We start from the raw sequence: 24,026 nt of genomic DNA, 5'->3' as shown, positions 1-24,026 counted from the left end.
TATGACTCGAGGCAAGACTAGAAAGGGTCCCTCTAATCACGTTGTTGCTATCCACGAATCTCAAATTGCCCGATCTGGCTGAATAAAATTTACTACCCTCGCGTTTCAGAATTTCAAAATCATGCTGAGCCCCTGCCTCTTTCAAGACCAGGTCAATGTCATATGACAAATTGTGTATGAACACTGTTAAAGTTGGCTCCTTAAATTGCATATTCAAATTACACTGTTGACACAGTGCACACACAAAGTTGTCCCGTGCCACAAAATGAGCGTGATGTCGCATTTTCGTGACTCCAGCCTTGAATTTGACGTTACATCCTTTGCAATGAGTACTCGCTTCAAACTTACGGGTGGATTCAGGAGTCATATGTAAAGGATATGCACATGTTCGTTCACGCAATAACGCCCAGTCCCGGTTCATGTTCTGCAAACAATCATCAACGCATTTCTCTTCGTGACTTAGTCTATGTGTACAATATGCCCCTGTTCTACCGTCAACGATCACTTAGCAGTATCGAAAGCTTTCTGCCGAGATACTATTCTCGGATCGTCTTCTCCGGTCTTCGGTTGAATATTATACGCCTCAAAATCCAAGAAAGCCATGTGCGAGATTGGCTGCAGAGGTTTAACTTTAGTAAATTGTTTAAATTGGCCGGGTTCTGGGTATTCGACAGTGGTTCGAGCAGTACAGGCCTGAGTGTGTGCCTCGCGGATGGTGGGACTATCAAACAAAGTCAAACAATTGTAACACATAACACCCGCGTGCTCAATCCCCCGCCCCTGCTTGAATCCGTGTCGGAACTTCTTCACGAACGCCAACATATCCTTAATCAACGCGACGTGGTCGTCAGTGATTAATAACAACGTGACCAAATGAGGACTTTGGGGATTACCTCCTTTTCTCGCCAGATGTACTGTCCAATGTCTTTTCCGCTGTTTCCCCATGACTAATTCACATAATTTATACAGATATATTTAATATACAGTTTGGGTGAGTTGAGACCTCATGGCGGTAGAAATATATTCCATCAAGGCGTTGAATAAGTTTACCTGTATTCGGGTATCGTTCAACCTACCATCTTGGGTGATAAAATGGTTAATCTCTTAGACTGTTTCACGTTAGGATGTGCATGTGGTAAAGGTCCGCATAATGCCATTCATAAACCTTTAAATACCATTGACGTATTGGATTACATTACTATCGATGTCTCGGATCAGAACGGTGAACAAATAATGTTTACTGAAAATGGGGTTGTATCATGTAGTCTGCATATAAGACCTAAATAAAATGCTATCACACTTGTCTTATAAATACCATACGTGACATATACCCGTCATAGTATTTAACCAACATGGCTGGTGAACACACCATATATTTGAGCAGTCTCGGCTGTTTAGACACATACCAAAATTACACCTTCGAAATTTGCCAATAGATTACCTACACCTATATTATTACCTAATGGGGTTGAATATGAAGTAGGTTTAGCTTCGATCATGTTCCCGGGGAGTTATTACGCTATATTATCCAAAGATGATTTATTCACTCTCGAATTTATTACAGAGCATCATAAATTGAATAGGCATACATATTTGTATAGACCGAGAATAGCAATGTTAGCGGGGATATGAAGAGACTCGTGAGAGCCCTTAATAAGGACGTGTATGATTATTTGAAAGTTTATTACGGTGATAATTTCATAAATTATTTTAATAGTAACGGTATATTTCATTGAGATGAAGATGTAAGGAGATTTACTATACCACGTATCAAGAGAGAGAAATTGAGAACGGGATCTTAAAAGTATATACGTCAAATTTAGCAGAAAAGCCGCGAAATTATTAGGTTTTCATATTAATACCGGTTATGAAATATATGGCGGGTGTGAATTGAATGAACACGTTTCCCTTGATTCTCTACCTGATAATTGTGGGGTAGATTATATATATGTGTATACGGATATAGTTCAACCGACGATTTTTGGCGGGAGACTAGTAAATATATTGGACTGTTTTACTTTAGCAAGTGGTAGAGGAAAAGGAATACATAATACAGTCTACAAATTGTTGAACACGAACATCTTGGATCAGATTTCTATTCTTATCACAGATCAAAATGGACACCTTTTACATTTCACTAAAGACTCGAGTGTTACTTGCCTGCTCCGTATAAAACCTAGAGAAAAATTAGATGAATAGGTACGTAGGTATATAATTTGATGTTCACCCTTGGCATTCCTTATTCGTGATCGTAACACCCTCGAGTCAACTAGAACTTGCTTATCAAGCTCCACTTAAATTGTTTGGGAATAGTATAAACAGTAAAATGAGAGTGTTATTCGCGCCTCTTTCAGAGGCGGAATTTAAAAAACTATTTTTATCAGACCCTTTATTAAGGAGAGGGGCAGGGTTTGAGGACATTTCTGTTTTCTATTCCGGCCGAAGAAGGGGAAGTGGCATTTTTTCAACCATAAGTGGTATTGCACGTAAAGTGCTTCCTTGTCTATTTAATGCCGCGAAACCTTCAGTTAATGAATTCGGTAGATCTATGTTATCTGATATGGTAAACGGCGGTTTACCTTTAAAAGAATCCATAAAACGAAATGGTATAAGGGCCCTCAAAACTACTGGACAACGAATTTTAAGCGGTACCGGAAGGAGAAGAAGAAGAACGAGACGGAAGAAAATGGTGAAACGATTAGTTAGACGGTCGAATGTGGGAGGAAAGAAAAAACGTAAGAAGAGGAAGGGCACACGCGTTAAATCTAGGAGTAAATATAATAAGGACGTGTACAATCTTTTGTAACTCATTCATCGATTGACATTCGGCGGGTACGCACTCATTCAACCCTTCATCTAAAATTATGTAAACACAAAATATGGCTAGCATAGTTCCTAACATACCCAGAACTGGTAATCAAGTTCCTGTTTCATCGTATATTGCGGGTATATCAGAACTGTTCCTGAATGTTAATAGATGGAGAATTATTGAAACTTCAATTAATTCAAAGGAAAGACTGGATTTTACACCTTGCAATATTTCCATAAATCAAGTTCTATCTGATAAATATATAGAATTTCGCGTTAATGGGGTGGCAGGTTCTTTTTTAGATTTCTCAAGTATAGCTTTAGAATTATATATCACAATAGATAGGGACGGCGTGCAATTAGCGGATGGTGTCCACGTGTCTGTCATTAATGGTATAAGTAATACATTATTTAAATCCGCTTCTGTTTTCTTGAATGAAAAGTTGGTGGAATCCTGTCCGGTATTTAACTATCAATCATATATCAAAATATTGAAAATGATAAAACCCTTGGCATTACCTAACACCGGTCGGGCGGGATTTTTATACGATGACTATCATGTAACACACAGGGTAACTCGGCAATTTACTGTCAATACCTTCGGTCAAACCAGCAGGTTTTCCACTTCTTTTGGATATAGCGACTATAGACATGTATTTACTGGATTCGATTGACTTGAGACTTAGACTCAAATTAGCGAATAATAACTGGGCGCCCACACAGACGGACATTTAAATGTGTTGAATGTAGAACAGGCTAAATTATGGATCGATAGAGTTACCCCACATTATAACGCAATGTCGGCTTTAAATGAGGCGATAGCAGTTAATCCTATACAATATATATTTGATAAGACTTTACGCAAGACATACGTTATTGGGCGAAATGAAAATTCGATTTTAATTGATCAGCCTTTTAACAGTTGTATACCTGAAAAAATCACATTGGCCATGATTGATATGGAAACATTTTCAGGTGATTACGCGGCCAATAGTCTATATTTTCAATCTTTCGATTTAAATAATATACATATTACTGTTAATGGGAATACTGTATATAATATTCAATGTAGTTTCCCTAATACCATCATGCAATTATATATCGAGACGCAGAAAAGTATAGGGGGTGGCGGTGATAATCTGATCACTTATAATAGTTTTAAAAATTGTAGAGCTATTTACTGCTTTAATTTTGTGGTGGAAGATGTTGAAGATTCCATGCCAGTGGAAATTTCGGCAAACCTGCGAATATCGATCAGGTTGGGTACGGCTACGCCTAACCCTTGCATTATTTTACTCTTCGGGGATACCAAGGGTATTTTAACGGTGGATGCGGATAGGGTTAGTCAGTGTGATGTTAGAGGTTAAATGGAATGGATACAAAAGAAATTGAAATAAGTTTAAAAGGTTCACTCGGTGACCGGTTTAAATATTTAGGTGTGTTTGCTTCGGATGAAGAAGGATTATTGACATTGCCAGAAAATAGAATTAAACCTTTAGTTTTTATATCTAATACATTATCTTCGTCTACTGATATTAATATTGTTGGACATTGGGTATGTTTTTACGTGGAAAAAATCACCTAGAAATATAATCTTTTTTTATAGTTACGGTATAAATCCAAAAGTTTATTCGAATGACTTCTCTAAATTTATATATGCGCATCCCGAATATAGCCTCTGTCGACTAATAAAACAAATACAACTCGATAAATCGTACAAGTGCGGTCTTTACATTAGTTTTTTTGTTCATTGCGTGAGTCACCGAGGTGTGAAAACAGTATTATCCTTAATACAAAATGTATTCTCATTCACTCGTTTGAGAGGTAATGATAAATGGATAACGGGACATTGGAGGTCGGGGGTCAAACGTGCTATTACGTACAAGGAATGTCTCCGCATCTTGAACAACTAAGGTAAATGCATATTTTTCTTTGATTTTTATATTACCCCATTTTCATTCTATTAAGGATATATTCTATATATGTATCATACACCATGAATCACATAACTTTTTTTACTTATTTCAGGATGAGCTGTGAGAATCATTCAACCGTGAACGTCGGTGATAAACTGCTAAGACGTCTCAGTCGTTTCCTCTTAAACACTTTTCAGAATATTCAGGTTATCATAAGGACGTTATATTGGGATGCGTGCTGAGGCGGTCTGACGGCGATTAGTGTATTGAATTTGTAAACTGTCTTTATGTGGTCAATAAATACTTATGAATAGTTATATACTTCTTTTTTTACTATGCCCACAATACATTTGAAAGCAAAAACAGGAAAACGGAGAAAAAGAGTGTGTGTTTCTATGGAATCAGGAACTGTTATTAAATAAATATATAACACATCAGTTTTACATACCTTCACCGGGTTGCTCGTTTCCTTCAGTAGTGGGTGGTGGCGAAGTTGGTCGGGGGTTGCATGTACTGTTGTGGGCTGCGAGTGGGAGTTGTTGCATCTCCTGCTACTTCTTCTTCTTCTCCTGCTTCATGGTCATGACCCGTTTTCACCTTCCTAATAAATGAGTTTGGGGCTCCAACACCATAATAGTAATGGTGTCTGACTTGAGTGGCTACTTCGTCGGCTGACAGTTCACTACTAGAGTTATTTCCCATATCTGAAAGAGAGAAATAATGACTGTTTTATACATTCCACTTCTTTCAACGGTTACATTATTTTATATGAATATCTTCCGTATACAGATGAATCTTATTGCTGTTTTTAATATTTACTATATGTTCAAGTAAATGGAAAATGTTTTATATGCTACTTACTGAATAGTGACGGAGGAAAATGACGTTCCGGTCAAGAGAAATACTTGTAGGGACAGAGGGTTAGCGAGCTGCACTTACTCTTATACACTTTGGGTAAGGAATAACATTAATTTTCCCTTGTCGGTTGTATTTATGGTGTTCAGTTGGGAAGTAATAATCAGGTGTGACATACGCTGCTTCGATGAAGTATTGTATTCCAAAGATGAAGTTCACGCCGTTCGGGACGCTGGTTTGGTGTCTACTCTCTTGGAAAGTTTTAGAAATTTTCTTTGTGGTAATCTTACTCAAGATAAGAAGTTTATTAAACACTTAAGAAATTGCAGATGAAAAATTCATCCTGTGTCCTTGAAAACAATGTCCATATCTAAGAAGAAAAATATACTGAAAAGTCGTAAAGGGGAGACTATTCTATCGGTGTTATTGCCTATTGCTGCGAGTCTGGTAGGATGTCTTTTTAATTGAAAATGAAGGAGTTTTACGTTATCCCTGCCATTACCTACGAGAGGTTAATGAATAGAAAAGAGGTTTGTGATAGTGATATTAATAACCTGGGGGGTACTGGCAAGTTGGATATGGCAGCTGTTAGTAGTAGCAGACACGTCCCCCTTAATATCCAAAAACCACCTATGCCAGCTTTATTGCTCACGGGACCTCCTCCTCCTCCTCCTCCTCCTCCTCCTATAAAAAGTGTAGGTGCAGTGACTGGAGGGGAGGAGGTAAAAATCCCGATTACGTTGAAAACAATTAAAGGGGACATGAGTCGCAAAAAAAGGCAATCCCGATTTAACAGGCATTATTCCAATATTTTTTAAAGAACCTCAAAAGTCATATGTTATGGCTTTTGTTAAGCACTTACAAGATTCTAACACGGTTGAATGGAATGAAGAAGGAGATTTAACTCATCCACTCGCAGGTTATAATATTTTAGATATAGCTCGAGAATTTTAAGGGAATAAAAAAAACCCAGGTTGATAATATTTCCAATTATCACTACTTCATTGAAATGATTGGGGTTAAAGATTGAATGTTAAGGAATATAGCCATTAAAAAACAAATCAAAACGTGGTGAAATATGGTGAAAACGGGAGGAGGAGGAGGAGGAGGAGGGGGAGGGGAGGGGGTTGGAAGGTGAGGGTGGGACACGCGAAGAACAAAATGGCGAGTGTGTGGAAGAAAAGAAACATGGTGGATGCATGGGTGGCTTATTAACATTTTAGGAACAATGATACCGGAGCTGTTTAATCACGTGATACTGATTTTGATAAAATGGATACAGGCGCATCTTTAATGAGTCATATGGTGGGTATATGACCTTTGGCATGAGGAAATGATAAGGCTTGTATATTCGTGTTAGTGTGAATCATGGCTGGGAGTGAAGGAGGTTTGATGGTTCGTCACAACTAGTTTGTAATCAGTGTTTGTGATACAGGGAGCTCGGGTTGTGGGGTTTTCGTAGGTCATTAGCTCTTGAAGAATTGTCACATCAAGACATGAACTCTCGCCATGGCTTCATCAACCTCCTCGTGCAAGTTAGTTTTTGGGAACTTGTCCGAAAATAAGTTCATGAAGAGGAATACGTGTTTAGTAGTGGCCACTAATTGTGTCACCTGCAGGAATTACGGTGTGGTGGCGGACGTCATTCGATATTCTCGCACTGGTGCATCATATGCCTGTCCTCGTGATAGGGGCATTGAAGGGTCCGCCATTGTGAAAAGACCTGAAAATATCACATCTTGGGAATGCGACGAAGAAGTTGATCTACCCACCATAGCTACCTTATTAACCCAATACGGTATCGGCGCCCCCATTGAAGATAGTGAATACGCGCAAAAGAGCATGGCTTATTCCAAAGATGAAGATCACGCCAATCATTTGGGCAGAGATAGCAAACAGATGAGGTTCAATCACTTTTTTTCTTCGGTCAAGAAATTGAAGGAAGAATGATTTAAATCATCGTATGAATATGTCAAATATGTTATCTTTCCCCCTGGCATCGGTCAAAGCAGGCTGATTAACACGACTTGGTTGAATCAATATTTACCTGTGTTAACTACATTCAGTGATGAAATGAACAAAATTGGTAAAATATGTTGTGTGGCTATAATGAAAAACAATTTATCACTGTTGGAGCAAAGTTGCGTGGAAGATTTATATATGAAAAACTTGTTAGCTAAATTTAAAAGTTTTGAGGTATCAGATGAAACATCGTCTCTGATACACAGTTGGGAAGGCGTTAGGGAAGACGTATGTGGGATATACTAGGCTTGTGATGTGGCCGTGTATTTTGATGAAGTATTGTTTTTGACGTGTTTGTACAGTTTTTTCAACTGTATGTATTTGTATGGAATATTAATTCCTTCCCCTGTATTTTGCATTGGTTACAAATATAAAATAACAATTCCTTCTGTCATTTGATTTTTCATTTAACCTCTTTCAAACTCGATATTATACTTATAAATAAACTAAATTGAAATGTGTGCCTTTGTCCTTGGGTATACTTTGGCGCGGGAAGAATGGAGATTAAGACTGATAAATATATGTCTCACATGAGTGTGGAGTCAGCTCGTGTGTGTGTGTGCGTGATTCATCATCGGGTAATGTCATCCCTGTCAGTTATTGGGGGAGATATCAAATTGATAAATATATGTCTCACGTGAGGTTGAAATCAGCCACCAAATATCCTTTTATCATGATGCTCCGAGTATCCAAGCAACTGTGTAAATATAAACAAAATGTGACAGCTGAGAGAGAGAGAGGTAGGGACAAAATGTAATGGCTGAGAGAGAGAGAGAGAGAGAGAGAGAGAGAGAGAGAGAGAGAGAGAGAGAGAGGCTATATTCTGGATGCGCAAATATAGATTCCGGTAGAGTTACGTGACGTCACGGGGGTTAGAAAAGTGGAGTCAATTTGGGGTCGGGGGGGGGGGGTTGAAATGATGGTTTTATTCCCGAAGAGTTGCGTGACGTCACAGGAGGTAGGAAAGTGGAGTCAATTTGGGGTCCGTTGGTTGAAATGATGGTTTTATTCCCGTAGAGTTACGTGACGTCACATGTGGCCACGCCCTCACCCTTTTTGGACCTCATGGACGTGCATGAGCTTATCAATAATGTGGAGTCGATTTGGGCGCAAGGGTGGCCACACCCCATTTTGCACCTCATCTACGTATATCAGCTTATAAGACAAGTGGAGTCGATTTGGGATCAGGGGGGCTACTCTCCCTTTTGCACGTCATCTGCGTATATGAGCTGATAAAACAAGTGGAGTCCATTTGGGGTCAGGGGTGGCCACGCCTCCCAGAATAGTGGAGTCTATATGGGGCCATGGTGGCCACGCCCCCTTTTGGGGCGTTTGGGGGGCTGCACCGCCCCTTTTGGGGGGTTGCCCCGCCCCTTTTTAGGCCTCGCGTATGTACATGAGCTTATCAGGAAGGGGGGAGGGGGGGAGGGTGATTAGAAAAGTGGAGTCTATATGGGGTCTTTTCCTCTACGTCTATGGATGGTAGCGAAGGCCTGTATAGGTTTAAAAATGGTGCAATTAAAACACGGAATAAAAGATAGAAATACGTATATGACTTACTGACGAACCAAAAGACGACCATTTTCATTTTGCCCAATCGTAATTCGTAGATGGGCTTTAATGCTAGTTCACAAGGGGCTTTATCTTGGAACGGCTTTTCGCGTCCAGCTAACAGTAAAATTAATTTCTTCCAATTAGAATTCTATGTTCTCCTCTATGCTTAGCCATAATGTACAGTTGCTCAAATTCTCGATGACCCAGAATACGCATGCGTTATCACAAGCAGGCGTTACTTAATACTGGTCAAGTTGCATACACAGATTACTTAAAACCTTTAAGAAAATGGTGACTAACGTGCTTTTGATCGTACGTAACATTAAAAAAAATCGCTAACTTCTTACTCAATAAATGTCTCTTCAAATTAAATTTATGTATGAAATTAACTTATCAACACTATGCAATTACATCTCGAGCTGCTAAAGAAAACGGTGCTAAGTGGAACTCTATAATACAAAAATCAGGCTATGGTAATATGCATATAGATAATGGTGGTGTTGCTATGGTTATTAAGAAGGCAAAGAAAAACAACTGTGCAACTAATCCGATGCTAATATGTGCATTTGTTGGAGTGGAACATTTTTCATGCTTTACTGATATAATAATGACAGTTATGAATGTCATTATATCTAAATGCAAGTTCCCTCATTCTAATAAAGTGGCCGTTGTTAAACCAGACCTAAAAAATACACTTAATAACCAACATTTAAGTTCATACGGGCCTGTTTCGAATTTATCTTTTAAATCTAAAATGTCAGAATGTAATTCTTGAGCAACTAATTAGTCATCTGACAGACAATTATATTTTACAGAAACTGCTATGTGCTCTGTTGCAAATGATCTATGATGAATGATGGATGACGGCAAATGTGGTATTTTGGTGTTTCTCGATCTCGGGGCTGCTTTCATGAGCGTCTCCTTAAAGGTTTACAGTCACTTATTATTACTGAGGAAGCTTTTAAAACTGTGACACAAATACGTATATTGTGTACAGGTTAGAAGTCACACTCATTCATGTAACTCTAAGAAGAGAAGTATTAGGTCCAATTTTATTTTGTTTCTACATACTACTGGATTGTCAAACATACTTCAAGGATATGTGATAAAATTAAAACTATTTGCATATAACACCCAGTTTTATTTATATATAAACAACAGGAATCATTCAAAAGAGAAAATAAATTATGTTCTTACCAGTGTTAAGGAATGGATGACATTTGACCAGTTGAAAGTAAATGAAAGAGTGAACTGACGTTGGTCGGAAGGAAACCTACTTAAGAAACCCTGGCGATTGTCGTATAAATCAATGTAGTTCCGGTCACTGACAAAGTATGTGACTTAGGTGTACTATTAGACTATTTTCTTTTAAAGTTCCAATAAACAATGGTGTAAGGGTTACTGTCCACCATCTTAAAATATAATTTTGTTATAAAATAGCATTATGAGTGTTCTATATAAAAAAAATGTGATTAACTGGGTCATAAAGAGAGCGGACTATTGCAACTCTTATCTGCCTAAGACACAGCTTAAGGAGTCGCAAATATATAAAATAGAGCGGCAAGATCAAATAAAAACGGTGCTGTACGGTGCGATAGGGTTCCTCCATTATTGTTTGAATTGCAGTGGCTCCTTGTTAAAGCTACAAATGTTTAAAATATCTTTCAAGATTCAATAAGCTGGGTGTTGAAAATACTTGAATGACTTGCAACTTATAATACAGCCAGTGGATAGAGTCAGCTCAAGAATAGTTACAAATGACTCAAGTTATTTGAGCAACATGATAATCGAATTTAGGCTTTACAGCCTTTAAATTTGCCGCGTCAAGACTGTACAATAAACGTCCACTTGAAGTAACAAAGACTAAAAATAACAAATTGTTAAAAAAAATTAAAGACTACTTTTTTCTGATTACTATGAAAGTATGAATTTGACAGGTAATATGGAGTGCGCCGTATAAAATAAATATCAGAATATGTCTACACTGACATGTGTATATTACGAGTTGAGCTAGCAAGTCTTAGAACTTCTTCGGCTGAGACTAGAAAAAAATTATGAATGAACAATAACGCTAACATTTACAAATCCTGCACTCTAGACATTTTGTTATGGATTTGTAAGTGTTATCACCATCTATTAATTCTCTCATAGTAAATCAGGTCTGTGACGGTCAACATTGGCATTAAAAGGCCACCCAACACGCTAGGTGGTGAAATATAAGAGAAATTGTTGAATGCGTATGGTTTTACTTGATAAATGTAATAATTTACTATGTCAACATTACGAATAATGAACTATGGTTTATACTGCTGTTATACTGATATCTTATGAAAGGTGGATGAAAAGTTTTCTGCTTTCTTATTTTTCTGACACTCGACAAACTTCAAAGTTCATATTCTGGTAAGTGGACATTTATCCAAAACATTCTTGTTGCCTTAATTTGAGTGTTGAAGCCGTAGTTCTTGAAGTCATGCAGAATAAAGTGAAAATCGTCCTTGTCGGCCCACCTGAGGTACGTTTGTTAAATGAAAAGCCGTAAGTTAAATGTTGTAAATATTTATTAATCATGTTAGACTTCTTGAATGCGGTGTCAAGGTGGGTACCCATACCTAGAGGCTAACCTAGCCTACTACCTAGCCTAGGTATTGATAGTTAGTAAAACTTACCCAGCTAATCTTATGAGAACAATGGTAAATTGGCATGACTCTGGAGAGTTTGCCATTCATTGCTGTCATACAGTTTTTAAACTCAAAATGGTAGATAGGTAAGAGGGTACCTACTATATATAGGTGTCAGGTTTGACTTTAAACCTGTGTTGCATTTTGTATGTGAAAATATAATTTTAATAGGGTAAATGACTGAGCAGCGACAAAGTGGCCACCTCTCTCAGAACGCGGCCACTTCCGGAAGAAGTGTGTGAATTAGTAGCTACTAGGGTATGTATGTGCATTTGTTGGAGTGGAACATTTTTCATGCTTTCATGGATCCACCCTACGAAAAAGTACTTTAACACGTCCTGACACCGGAGATGGGCACCATTCACGAGTTGTTGGTGGTGAGAGCAAGAGCTTGAGACTTCTACTATCCTTTCGAAGTAAGTATTTTCTCTAAAGTTAGAAATTAAGGTCATATTTTAAGATTAAATAGAGGGTAATGAAAAGTCTGGGTCTACGCAGTGCACACACATCTCCATGACGTTTTAAAAAACTTTTACTTACAACTCCGAATATTTAGAAGATTGACGCCATCTCGATGTTTGTGGAGTCGCTTGTGTCAATAATCTTCCCATTCCATGTGCTAAATCTGCACACCACTTGTACCCATAGACGCTGGGGCACTTTCTTCACAAAAATCGTAAGCGATGACTTCCAACCACGACTTATCCAAGGAAACTATGATTCTTTGGTAGAAGAAAAAGAAGAAGCGTGCACTAGATAATTATTTAAATAAATAGTTAAATGGCAGTATAAGGTCATGAATTGCATAAATTTTTTACATATTCATGAATATTAATTTGAAAATATTCGTTGTTGAAAAAGTAAATAGATTCATGACTCAAATATCAACAGTTTTGCTGTGAACAGTTCCTACGGTGTTGTTCGCGCTCTTCTATTGTTTATCAGTGTTGCCAATTGGTATGTGTTTACCCTCCAAACTGGGGAAATAAGTGAAATTAGTGTATCTATTTGTAGTATACATACAATTTTGTTCATGAAACTTACCTGTCAGATATATATATAGCTGTATTTTTCCGAATCCGACAGAAATTTAAACACTTACGACACACGCAGTGGGAGTCAGGTGGTTAGTACCCATTCCCGCCGCTGGGAGGCGGGTATCAGGAATCATTCCCATTTTCTATTCATAATTTTTCTGTCGCCGGTGCTGGAAACAAACCCCTGTTTGCAGCACCCCATCCGTCCAGATTTTGGAAACTTACTAGCTACTTGAGTATCCCTTTTGGCTTTGGTTTTTTCTTTGGTATCTGAATTGGATCGGTGGCTTGGCACACGTTGACTTTGGTTTGATTTGAATTTGGTATTGATTTTTCTTTGAACAAGATGTCAGGGTCTAGTTCTGCTAGCGCTAGATTTTGTTCCATGTCTGAATGTAGAGGTAGGCTACTGAAGCTTCAGTAGACCCACATTCTGTTTGTAAAGTTTGCAGGGGGAATGAAATGTACGTTTGAAAGTCGTTGTAAGGAGTGTGAAAGACTAACAGAGTCGAATGAATGGCGTATGAAACCTATCTTAAGAAACTTGAGCGAGATAGGTTAAGGAGGTCTTCCTCCAGGAGTGTTTCAGGTAGGCAAGATTTAAATTATTCTCCTGCTAACCCTCCTTCTGTAGATTATGCTCCTACCCCTGTAGTGTTGCCTCCGGCCCCTGAGACAGTGTTGGTAGAAGGTAATACATTATCGCTAATTCTTGAATCGATTCGTAACTTAGAATCAAAAGTGTTAGCTCTGGAGAGCAAAAGTGAAGAGAAGTGCAGTGAAAGTGCCCCTTGTGTAGTGGAGGGTGCGTCAGATCGGCCTCATTCCGCCTCTAGACCTAGACCTCTGCTTGACTCCCAGATTACGGGGAGAGAGCATGTCGAAAGTCGAAGGAGGGTTACGAGGAACCCCCACCGATCTGGCGTGCCTTCGGCAGCTTCTGACGAACCTACCCAGACTGCAAGGAGCGTGCGCGTGCACGTCTTCTCAAGGAGTGCTTTTCTTCTTCTGAAGCTTCCTCCCCGCGCAGGGGTGGAGCTCTCATACCGCATCACGTCCGCTGAAAAGGACGGCTCGCGTTCGGGACGCTTCACGTCCAAGTTGTTCTCCGGAACTTTGCTCGTCGCCTGATAGTGCGTTTGCTGCTTTTCCCTCCGCAGAAGAAGCGTAAGGATTATTCGGAGGCGGAGTCTTCCCTAGATGTTTCTTTCGAGCGCCGCAGTCGCTCTAAGGTGCGTGAAGTGGCGGTTCCTGGGAGTAGCAAGAAGGCGTCCCCTCGCCACTCTCCTGCTCACAGGATCAGCCCCTCCCCAGAAAAGGAGGCTTCACCTACAAGCAAGATTCTCCAGTCTCTTCAGCAGCAACTTCGAGATGTTTTTCCTTCGAGAGAGACTGTTCCACGTCGCCGTAAGAAGGATGACAATCTTCCTGTGAAGAGGTCGAGGCGTTCTCCCTCTCCCTCTCCTCGCTCGTCTCTCTCTCCGTTTGAGTCTCCCTCTAGAGTTCGTTCTGCTCCCCAGCAACTTCTAGAGGAGGCGAGAAATTCGTTTCTCGCTCTCGTTGAAGCGGTTGTTTCCGCCGCTACGAAACTTGTGGATAAGAAGCGAGTTTCTTTAGATGCCGAGCGCGCTTCTGTGAAAGTCAAACGCGCTTTAGTGGACGCCGAACGTGACTCGGTGCAAGTTTCGCGAGCATGATGGACGCTCAGCGAGTTTTAGTGGACGCTCGGCGCGCACCAGTGGACGCTCGGCGCGCACCAGTGGACGCTCAGCGCGCACAAAATTCGTGGACGCCAAGGTTGCTACACCTGCGGCGTTTGAGCGCGCTTCAGTCGGCGCCAGTAGATTGGCTTCGGACGCCAAACGCGCGCCTACGGACGTCAAGTTTCCACTTCCGCAAGCACAAGCGGAGGCGGGAACTCTTCCTGTTCGCCGTTCTTTCTCTTTTGAGAAGCTCGGGACTCTTCTTTACTCCTCCGACTTCTCCAGTGTCTGAAGAGGAAATTAGTGACGCTTTCGTCGAAGTGGACGAAGAACAGCAGTTGGCTCCAGTTTCGACGAACTACAAGGTTTTGACTCGTTTACTACAGTCAGTCTTAACGGACACTTTCCAACCTGAAGCTCCACGTACTCTTCCCTCTCAGTTTTCGTCTTCCAAAGCTGCTAAGATCTCGGGCTTTGTGAGAATGAAGAAGTCGCTTTCTACGAAGCAAGCTTTTAGAAAGGTCCATGATTGGATGGAAAAGAGGAAAGCTTCAGGCAAGACTTCTTTCGCTTTACCACCTTCAAGACTCGGTGGCAAAGCTGGTATGTGGTATGAGACGGGAGAAAACGTCGGAGTTAAGCTTCCAGCCTCAGCTCAAGGAGACTTTGGTAGTATTGTAGAACAAACCCCCCAAGAAGATCTTTTTTGTCTTCCTCGAAGGTCTCGTGGACACATAGCGAGTTAGACTTTCACCTTAAAGGCCTCTTCAGGACACTAGAGGTCTTTATTTTTCTTGACTGGTGCCTGGGAGTATTGGATGCCAGGTCCATGGAGTTCTGATTCCATCAGTCTGGGGAGCTGTCCAGTGTATTGTCTTGCATGGACAAGGCCGTCAGGGATGGTTCTGAGGAATTGGCTGCTCATTTCAGCACGGGACTGCTTAAGAAAAGAGCACTTTTTTTGCAATTTTACTGCAAAGTCGGTCTCACCAGCGCAAAAAGCGGATCTTCTTTTCGCTCCTTTCTCAGAACATCTCTTCCCCCAGTCTATGGTAAAGGACATAGCTGCCAGTCTCCAGGAGAAAGCAACTCAAGACCTTCTGGCACAGTCTTCTAGGAAGCCCCCTACTTCTTCGTCTTCTGGGTCCTCTGCTTTGAAGAAATCGAAGCCCTTTCGATCCGCTTCTTCCTCGAAGCCAGCCCCTCGAGGAAGAGGCTCTTTCAGAGGCAAGACTCCCGCTCCTTCCAAGAGCAAGAAGTGAGAGGGAAGTCCTTCAGACACCGGTAGGAGCCAGGCTTCTACATTTCGCGAAAGCTTGGGAAAGAGAGAGGTGCCGACGCTTGGTCTCTGACATCGTCAAGAAGGGGTACAGAATTCCTTTCCTGATGCTACCCCCGCTGTCTTCGACACCAAAGGATTTGTCTCCGTCGTATCAGGGAGAAAAGCAGAAAGTGCTTCACGATCTGCTAGATCAAATGATCGAGAAGCAGGCAGTGGAACAGGTCTTCGACCGGAGTTCTCCGGGGTTTTACAACCGTCTGTTCCTAGTGCCGAAGCAGTCAGGGGGGTGGCGCCCCGTTTTGGATGTCAGCAGTCTAAATCGCTTCGTTACCAAGCAGAAGTTCAAGATGGAGACACCTCAATCCGTGCTTGCAGCTTTAAGACCGGGGGATTGGATGGTCTCGTTAGACCTTCAGGACGCATACTTTCACGTCCCCATCCATCCCCGATCAAGAAAATACCTGCGGTTTGTCCTGAAAGGGAAGATTTTCCAATTCAGGGCACTCTGCTTCGGTCTTAGCACGGCGCCGATGGTGTTCACCGTTCTTATGAAGAACGTTGCGAGGTGGCTCCATCTTGCGGAAATAAGGATCTCTCTCTACCTAGACGACTGGCTTATTCGAGCCTCATCGCAAGACAGGTGTCTGAAGGACTTCACACGACTCTGTCGTTAGCGAGGTCCCTGGGACTTCTGGTGAATCTCGAGAAGTCGCATCTGACTCCTTCTCAATCCTTAGTCTATCTGGGGATTCAGATGGACTCAGTGGCTTTTCGGGCTTTTCCGTCCCAGGGGCGACAACTTCAATGCCTGGACAAAGTGTCGGCCTTCTAGGAGGAAACATGCTCGGTGAGGGAATGGATGAGTCTGCTGGGGACCATTTCCTCACTGGAGAAGTTTGTTTCTCTGGGAAGGTTGGCACCTCCGACCACTTCAGTTCTTCCTCTCAAGCAATTGGTCACGCAAACAGGATCTAGAAGAGGTCTTGTTTTTGATGGAGGAAGTGAAAAAGCACCTCAAATGGTGGTTGGATCCAAAGAAGCTTGCGGAAGGACTTTCGCTCAAGCTTCGGAACCCCGACCTAGTGTTGTTCTCCGACGCGTCCTCCACGGGTTGGGGAGCAACACTGGGAGGGAGAGAAGTGTCAGGCACCTGGAGAGGGGAAAAACAGGTGTCCTGGCACATCAATCTAAAAGAACTTTCAGCGGTTTACCTTGCTCTAAGGTTCTTCGAGGAGGAAGTCTCCCAGTAAAGTGGTTCAGATAAACTCGGACAAACACCACAGCCTTGGCATACCTCAGGAAACAGGGGGGAACTCACTCTCCTTCTCTGTTCGTCATCGCAAGGAATATCCTGATTTGGGCGAAGTCGCAAAACGTCACGATTCTGACAAGGTTTGTGTCAGGCGTGGAAAACGTGCGAGCGGACCTTCTCAGTCGGCAAGGACAGCTTCTGCCGACGGAATGGACCCTTCATCAGGAAGTATGCAGGTCGCTATGGAAGCTGTGGGGACGTCCTCATGTGGACGTTTTCGCAACTTCCCGAACGAAGAGACTTCCGCTGTATTGCTCCCCAGTTCTGGACCCGGGAGCAGTGGCAGTAGACGCCCTACTGTGGAATTGGTCGGGACTAGACATGTACGCTTTTTTCCCATTCAAAAATCCTCGGGGAAGTAATGAGGAAGTTCGCTGCTCAGAAGGAGCGAGAATGACCCTCATCGCCCCCTTCTGGCCAGCGGCCGACTGGTTCACGGAGGTGATGTCCTTCCTAGTAGACTTTCCGAGGACTCTGCCCCTAAGGAAAGATCTACTCAGACAGCCCCACTTCGAGAGGTACCACAAAAACCTCCCCGCTCTGAGTCTGACTGCGTTCAGACTATCAAGAAGTTGGCCAGAGCGAGGGGTTTTTCAAGACCTGTGGCAACGGCGATTGCCACCGCAAGGAGGAGGCCCTCCTCAATCGCAGTTACCAATCAAAGTGGGCTGTCTTTAGAAGTTGGTGCAGAAGGAAGGGCATTTCCTCCACCTCAACCTCTGTGAGCCGATAGCAGATTTCCTTCTTCACCTTAGGAAAGAACGAAACTAGCCGTTCCCACGATTAAAGGCTACAGAAGCGTGCTTTCTGTGGTCTTCAGACATAGAGGACTCGACTTAGCGAATGATAGAGACATTCATGATCTCATTAGATCATTTGAGACTGTGAAAGTTCTCCAACCTAAGGTACCATCGTGGAACTTAGACGTGGTACTGAAGTTTCTCATGTCGAGTCAATTTGAACCGCTCCATTTAGCCTCGCTTAGGAATCTTACTAAGAAGACCATTTTCCTAACCGCTCTGGCGGACGGCGAAGAGGGTTAGCGAAATTCAAGTCATAAGCAAGCATATTGGGTTCAAGGATCATAGTGCAGTTTGTTCCTTAAGTCCTACGTTCTTAGCAAAGAACGGAGGAACCCTTCCAACCCTTGGCCGAGGACGTTCGAGATCAAGGGGTTGTCGGAGCTAGTGGGACCTGAAGCTGAGAGAGTCCTGTGTCCTGTCAGGGCTCTCAGTTGTATTTGCAGAGAACCAGAGCATGCAGAGGTTCTTCGGAGAACTTGTGGTGCTCTGTGAAAAAACCAGATCTTCCGATGTCGAAGAATGCACTGGCGTTCTTCTTAAGAAGTACGGTTAAGGAAGCCCATGAAAAGTGTAGTGAAAGTGACATGGAGCTTCTGAAAGTGGAAGCCCACGAGTTGAGGGCAATGCTACTTCGGTGGCTTTTCACAAAAATATGGCAATCAAAGATATTTTTTTGGGCGCCACTTATTGGCGAAGCAATTCGAAGTGTTCGCTTCACACTACCTGCGGGAGGTGAAAGCAACATACGAAAATTGTTACTCGCTCGGACCATACGTCGCTGCAGACACTGTTTTGGGGGCAGGAGGTAGCGCTCATCCTATCCTTTAATGGTTTAGGGGAGTTTTTAACTTGTGTTATGGTTGTGGGGTTGACCGCCTGCGGCGGATCTCCCTTCCATTAGCTTAGTCTATGTGGGATACTTTTGGTAGGCTACGCCAGGTGGTTTGGTTTTACTTCGTTGCCCTCATTTGTATGATCAATGGTCTAGTCACGTCGTGGTCTCGCCCTGTTGACAGATCATCTGGAGTGCACCAGGCTATATAGGTCTCTACCTCGCTGGCAACTCTAGTAGCACAAGCAGACTTACGCGGCAGTAACCACGAAGTCAGCTATGCTAACAGGTAAGGAATCAAGATATCAATTATCTGCATATATATGTCCCTAAAATCTTCTATTCTGTCTACTCCCACCACCAAAGGTGGGATTCAGCTATATATATATCTGACAGGTAAGTTTCATGAACAAAATGATATTGTAATGATACAATTAAGTTTTGTTCATACTTACCTGGCAGATATATATAATCAAGTACCCACCCACCTCCCCTCAGGAGAACAGTGGAAATAAAAATTATGAATAGAAAATGGGAATGATTCCTGATACCCCGCCTCCCAGCGGCGGGAATGGGTACTAACCACCTGACTCCCACAGCGTGTGTCGTAAGTGTTTTAAATTCTGTCGGATTCGGAAAAATACAGTATATATATATCTGCCAGGTAAGTATGAACAAACTTAATTGTATCATTACATATCATTTTGTCATGAAACTTACCTGTCAGATATATATATAGCTGTATTTTCTGAAGTCCGACAGAATTTTTAAAAACTTCCGACACACGCAGTGGTCGGCCAGGTGGTTAGTACCCCATTCCCGCCGCTGGGAGGCGGTATCAGGAACCATTCCCATTTTCTATTCATAATTTTTCTGTCGCTGGTGCTCGAAAACACCTGTTTTCAGTACCTCCGTCTTAGGATTTTGGAAACTTCATTGCCGCTAAGTATCCTAATTGTCTTTGATTTATTTACTTGGATTTGTGGGATTTGTGGCTAGGCATACGCTATCTTAAATTGATTTGAATTTGATTCATTTTTTGGCATAAAATATCTGAATCTAGTTAGGCTAGTTTCAGACGGGGTTGTCTGCAAAGATAGGGTGTGGCTACCGAAAGCTTCGGTAGATCCGCACTTGGTATGTACGAGGGGTATGGGTCTTGCTTCTTTGTTGAGATTTGTCTGTAAGGATGTGTAAGATTTGTCTATTCCGTAAGGAAGATATGATTCGTATGTCGCAATTAATTTCAGTAAACATGTCTAATTCCGTAAGGAAGACGTTGATTCGTATGATTTCGTCTGTACGCAATTAATCAGTAACGAAAAGTCAGGGTAGTGAACCTGCTAACCTTCCTGTAGACTTTATTTTGCCTAACCCTGTAGTATGGCCTACGGGCTATGATATGTCTACGAGGAGGTGCTCGCTCTCCTTCATTGCTGTGAAGTGCTACTTCTGTAATTGTTACTCCTAACCCTGCAGTGTTGCCTTCGGGCCCTAAGCAGTGTCTGTAGAGGAATTGCCCTTTCTCTGATACTCTTTCGATTCGTATCTTAGAATCGAAAGTGCTTGCTTTAGAGAGTAAAAGTGAAGTGCAGAAGTGCAGTGATACACTTCCCCTGTAGTGGAGGGTGCGTCAGATCGGCCTCGTTTCGCCTCTAGGCCGGGACCTCGCTTGACTTCCCAGGACCCGGGGAGGGAGCATGTCGAAAGCCTAAGAGGGTTACAAGGAACCCCCACCGATCTGGCGTGCCTTCGGCAGTTTCTGATGAAAATCCCCAGACTGCCAAAGTGCGTGCGCGTGCACGAATCCTGAAAGATTCGCTTCTCGTCCTCCGAAGCGTCCTCCCCAATGCAGGGGGTTGGAGCTTTCGGAAGGACTCGCGCCCTCTAAATAGAAGCTTTATAGAAGAGGACGCTTCACGTCCTCTCTCTCTCTCTCGTTTATGCGTTTCAGTGAGAAGTAAGAAGGCGAACGTCGCCTGAACTCGTGTCCGTCTTTCCACCGAGAAATACGTAAGAGAAGTCATAGTAGCAGGAAGCTTTTTGAGAGCGGACGCCCGGGACGCTCGGATGGACTCCAGGCGCGCGCGGGTGCCATGCCAGTGCGCGCCAGTGGACGCCAAGTGCGCGCCAGTGGACGCCGAGCGCGCTCCAGTGGACGCCGAGCGCGCTCCAGTGGACGCCGAGCGTGCACCAGCGCACGCCAGGTGTGTCGCCTGGCTGAATGTTCTGTTGAACTCTTCAAGCTCTTGTTTCAGATATGGGCCTAAAGAATGTTTATCTCTACCTCCGGTGATACCTTCTACCTCACCTGCAAAGAATGTGAAGTAGGCAGTGCTTCGGAGGAAGTTTAAAGTGAACAGACAACTTCTTCTTCGAAAACCCAGCAAGACATCGGGGTTTCGTGAATTCAAGAGGTCTCTGTCAATTAATATTGCTTTTCGCATAGGTGGATGGAGTTAAGGAAAGCTCAAGGGAAGATCTCGTTTGCTCTACCGCAACCTTTGCCATTCTGCCAATAAATTAAGTTGCCACTACCGCAGTCAAGACTTTGCGATAAGGCAGTTACGGGTTATGTAAGGCTCGATGTCCTGCACGTCAGGACTCTCGGCAACGTTCAGTGGGATTCTTGCAAAGGCACTCATCAAAAGGACGCTCTTCAGGAAAGCGCAAGACAGGACTTCCTTTGCCATACTGCCAATAAATTTTAAGCTTTAGCAGGCATTAGTTGTGATACGGGAGAGGAAGATGGTTGGAGAGTTTCTTCCTCTTCCCAGGATAATTTTGCAAGCTTTTTAGCCCATCTGAAAAGGGTTTTTCAGATGATAGATTTTGTTAGTTTCTAGTCGGGACTACGCTGCCGAATTGAACATCGTCGTTCTACCTGCGTTAAGCCAGTCTCTTAACAGGATTCTTGCCCCTTCCTCGTTTGAGACGGGGAATCGGAAAAATTAAATGCTTGACTTCCTGGATTACGTTTTTGTCAATTCAGTGGACTTTCCCCCATTGGCAATATACTTTCGTTTTCATACAATCAACTTACCTGTCGATATACATAGCTAGACTCCGTCGTCCCCGACAGAAATTCAAATTTCGCGCCACTCGCTACAGTAGGTCAGGTGATCTACCGGCCTGCCCTGGGTGGCAGGACTAGGAACCATCCCCGTTTTCTATCATATTTTCTCTGTCGCCCGGTGTATCAACATTGTTGTTATTACCTCCTGACTTGGATTCATTTTCAACACTTTGATCAGCGTTTTTTTCGACTTTGGTGACGTATTTGGATCGTGTTTTGGCATTCGCTACTGTGGACTGGTTTTTTGGAATAACTCTTTTGGATTTTTCTCAGTATGTCTGATTCTAATGTGAGTGTGAGAATGTGTGTGAATAGTAGGCTGCAGGGTGAGGATACCGAAAGCTTCGGTTGATCCTCACACTGTATGCCGTAAATGTAGGGGGGTGCAGTGTTCTGCTATTAACACTTGTAATAAGGAATGCGAGAGTTTGAATGCAGAAGAATGGAAGACTTTGACTTCTATTTGAAGAAGTTAGAGAGGGATAGAGTTAGAAGGCTGAAAGGTGTGAATTCAAGGCCTATTGAGCCTTTCAATAATAATTCTAACCCTACTACTGTAGATTCTCCCTATAATCTCATTCTCAGAGTGTCTTTTCGGATTCGGCATCGGAAATCGCCAATCTGAAAGCGACGATTCGAGACATGAAGTCCAAGATGGCGGACTCGAAAGGTAAGGCTAGTGATAGTGAAAATTTTAGTGAAGTGAGCCCTATCAGTGTTGTGGAGGGGCGTTTGATCGTCCCTGCGGCGCTCCCCAGGCCTAGACCTCTTCCAAGCTCACATTGCCCAGAGGAGAAGGAAAGTCGAAAGCCTTAAGGAGGTCGGAGGGAATCCCCAACGGTCAGACGTCCCTTCAGCTAGCTTTGCTTCATGGCAGCCAGCTCAAGGCGCTATAGAAAAAAGCGTCCTTCGCGAGTTTTTTCTCGTCCTCTCCCTCTCCCTCACCTAAACGAGGGTGGAAGGAGTCGAACTTATCGAGACCGCTGAAGCGTCATATGAAGCAAGACATTGATTCTAGCCCGGAGCGCTTCTCGGATGACGCCCCGTCGGCTATTAAGAAGGCGAAGGGAAGTGGCGTCAACGTCACCTGACGCTTACGAGGAAGTACCCCATCATGCTTCTTCCCCGAGTGATGACGAAAGGCGTCAGGCACTAGACGTAGGAGAAGCGTCAAGGAAGATCATTATGGCGGTGCAGGAACAACTGTCATCTCTTGTGGGAGTTTTAGCGCCCCGTCGGAAGGACGTGACGCTTCCGATAAGAAGTCTCGTCCTCTCGCACCTGCTCGGAAGTCGTCTGAGAAGTGAAGCGTCAAATCAAGAGGAGCTTAGACGTGACGCTCCGTCCAAGATTGTGACGCCGAGTAGGAAGCCCTTAGAAAGCGAAGCGTCTTCCAAACGCGAAGCGTCATCTAAACGTCAACAAGAGACGTCATACATGACGCTCGGAGAGCGGAAGCGTCATACATGACGTCTTCTAAAGCGCGAGAGAAGCCGCAGGTTGTGACGCCTTCCAAGGTCGATCAGAACGGGAAAAAGGAAAGACTTTCATTCCCTTAGCCCCTCTCCGATCAGGAGTTTGTCTCCCCCAGAAGAGGAAAGTTCTGAAAGGAGAACAGAAACTCAGGATTATCACGAGTTCGAACGAAACTCGGATGATGACGATCTTGGAAGAGAGGGCTTGTCCAACTATAAGGTGTTGACTACCCTGCTTCTGGAGGAATACGGAGACGAGTTGACTCCGGCTGCTCCTCCTTCTCCGCGCTCGTCTCTTTTCGAGTGCGAAGGTGAAGAAGACGTTCGTCTCTGAAGATGAAGCCCACCATCTCGATGAAGCGGGCTTACACGCCTTAGACGCCTGGATGAAGCGAAGAAAGACTTAACCAGGACAGTATTTTGCATGCCTCCAGCAAGGTTAGCTGGGAAAAGAGGCATATGGTACAAGACGGGGGAGGATATGGGTATCGCTCTCCCTTCTACTACAGAGGCAGACTTTTCGACGTTAGTTGACGCTTCAAGGCGTCCTAGTCTTAATTCTGCCGCATTACTTGGAGTATTTCGGAACTAGATCATCTCCTCAAGGGACTTTTCCATGTATTGGAAGTCTTCAACTTCTTGGATTGGTCCCTTGGGGTGATGTCCAAGAAAG

General features: G+C 43.1%; 1 protein-coding gene and 1 pseudogene across 1 annotated transcript in view; one reads left to right on the top strand and one right to left on the bottom strand.

The window, feature by feature from the left end:
- LOC135214742 (intraflagellar transport protein 22 homolog) overlaps positions 1–24,026 on the bottom strand; it is a 475,747-nt gene that overhangs the window by 321,594 nt on the left and 130,127 nt on the right. The window lies entirely within an intron of this gene.
- Positions 9,634–24,026, top strand: part of LOC135214517 (intraflagellar transport protein 22 homolog) — a 66,709-nt pseudogene continuing 52,316 nt past the window's right edge.

The sequence above is a fragment of the Macrobrachium nipponense genome, chromosome 46, assembly GCF_015104395.2.
Source record: "Macrobrachium nipponense isolate FS-2020 chromosome 46, ASM1510439v2, whole genome shotgun sequence".
In the NCBI taxonomy this organism is placed as follows: domain Eukaryota; kingdom Metazoa; phylum Arthropoda; class Malacostraca; order Decapoda; family Palaemonidae; genus Macrobrachium; species Macrobrachium nipponense.
The sequence above is the reverse complement of the archived record's forward strand: the minus strand, read 5'-3'. Positions and strand labels throughout refer to the sequence as shown.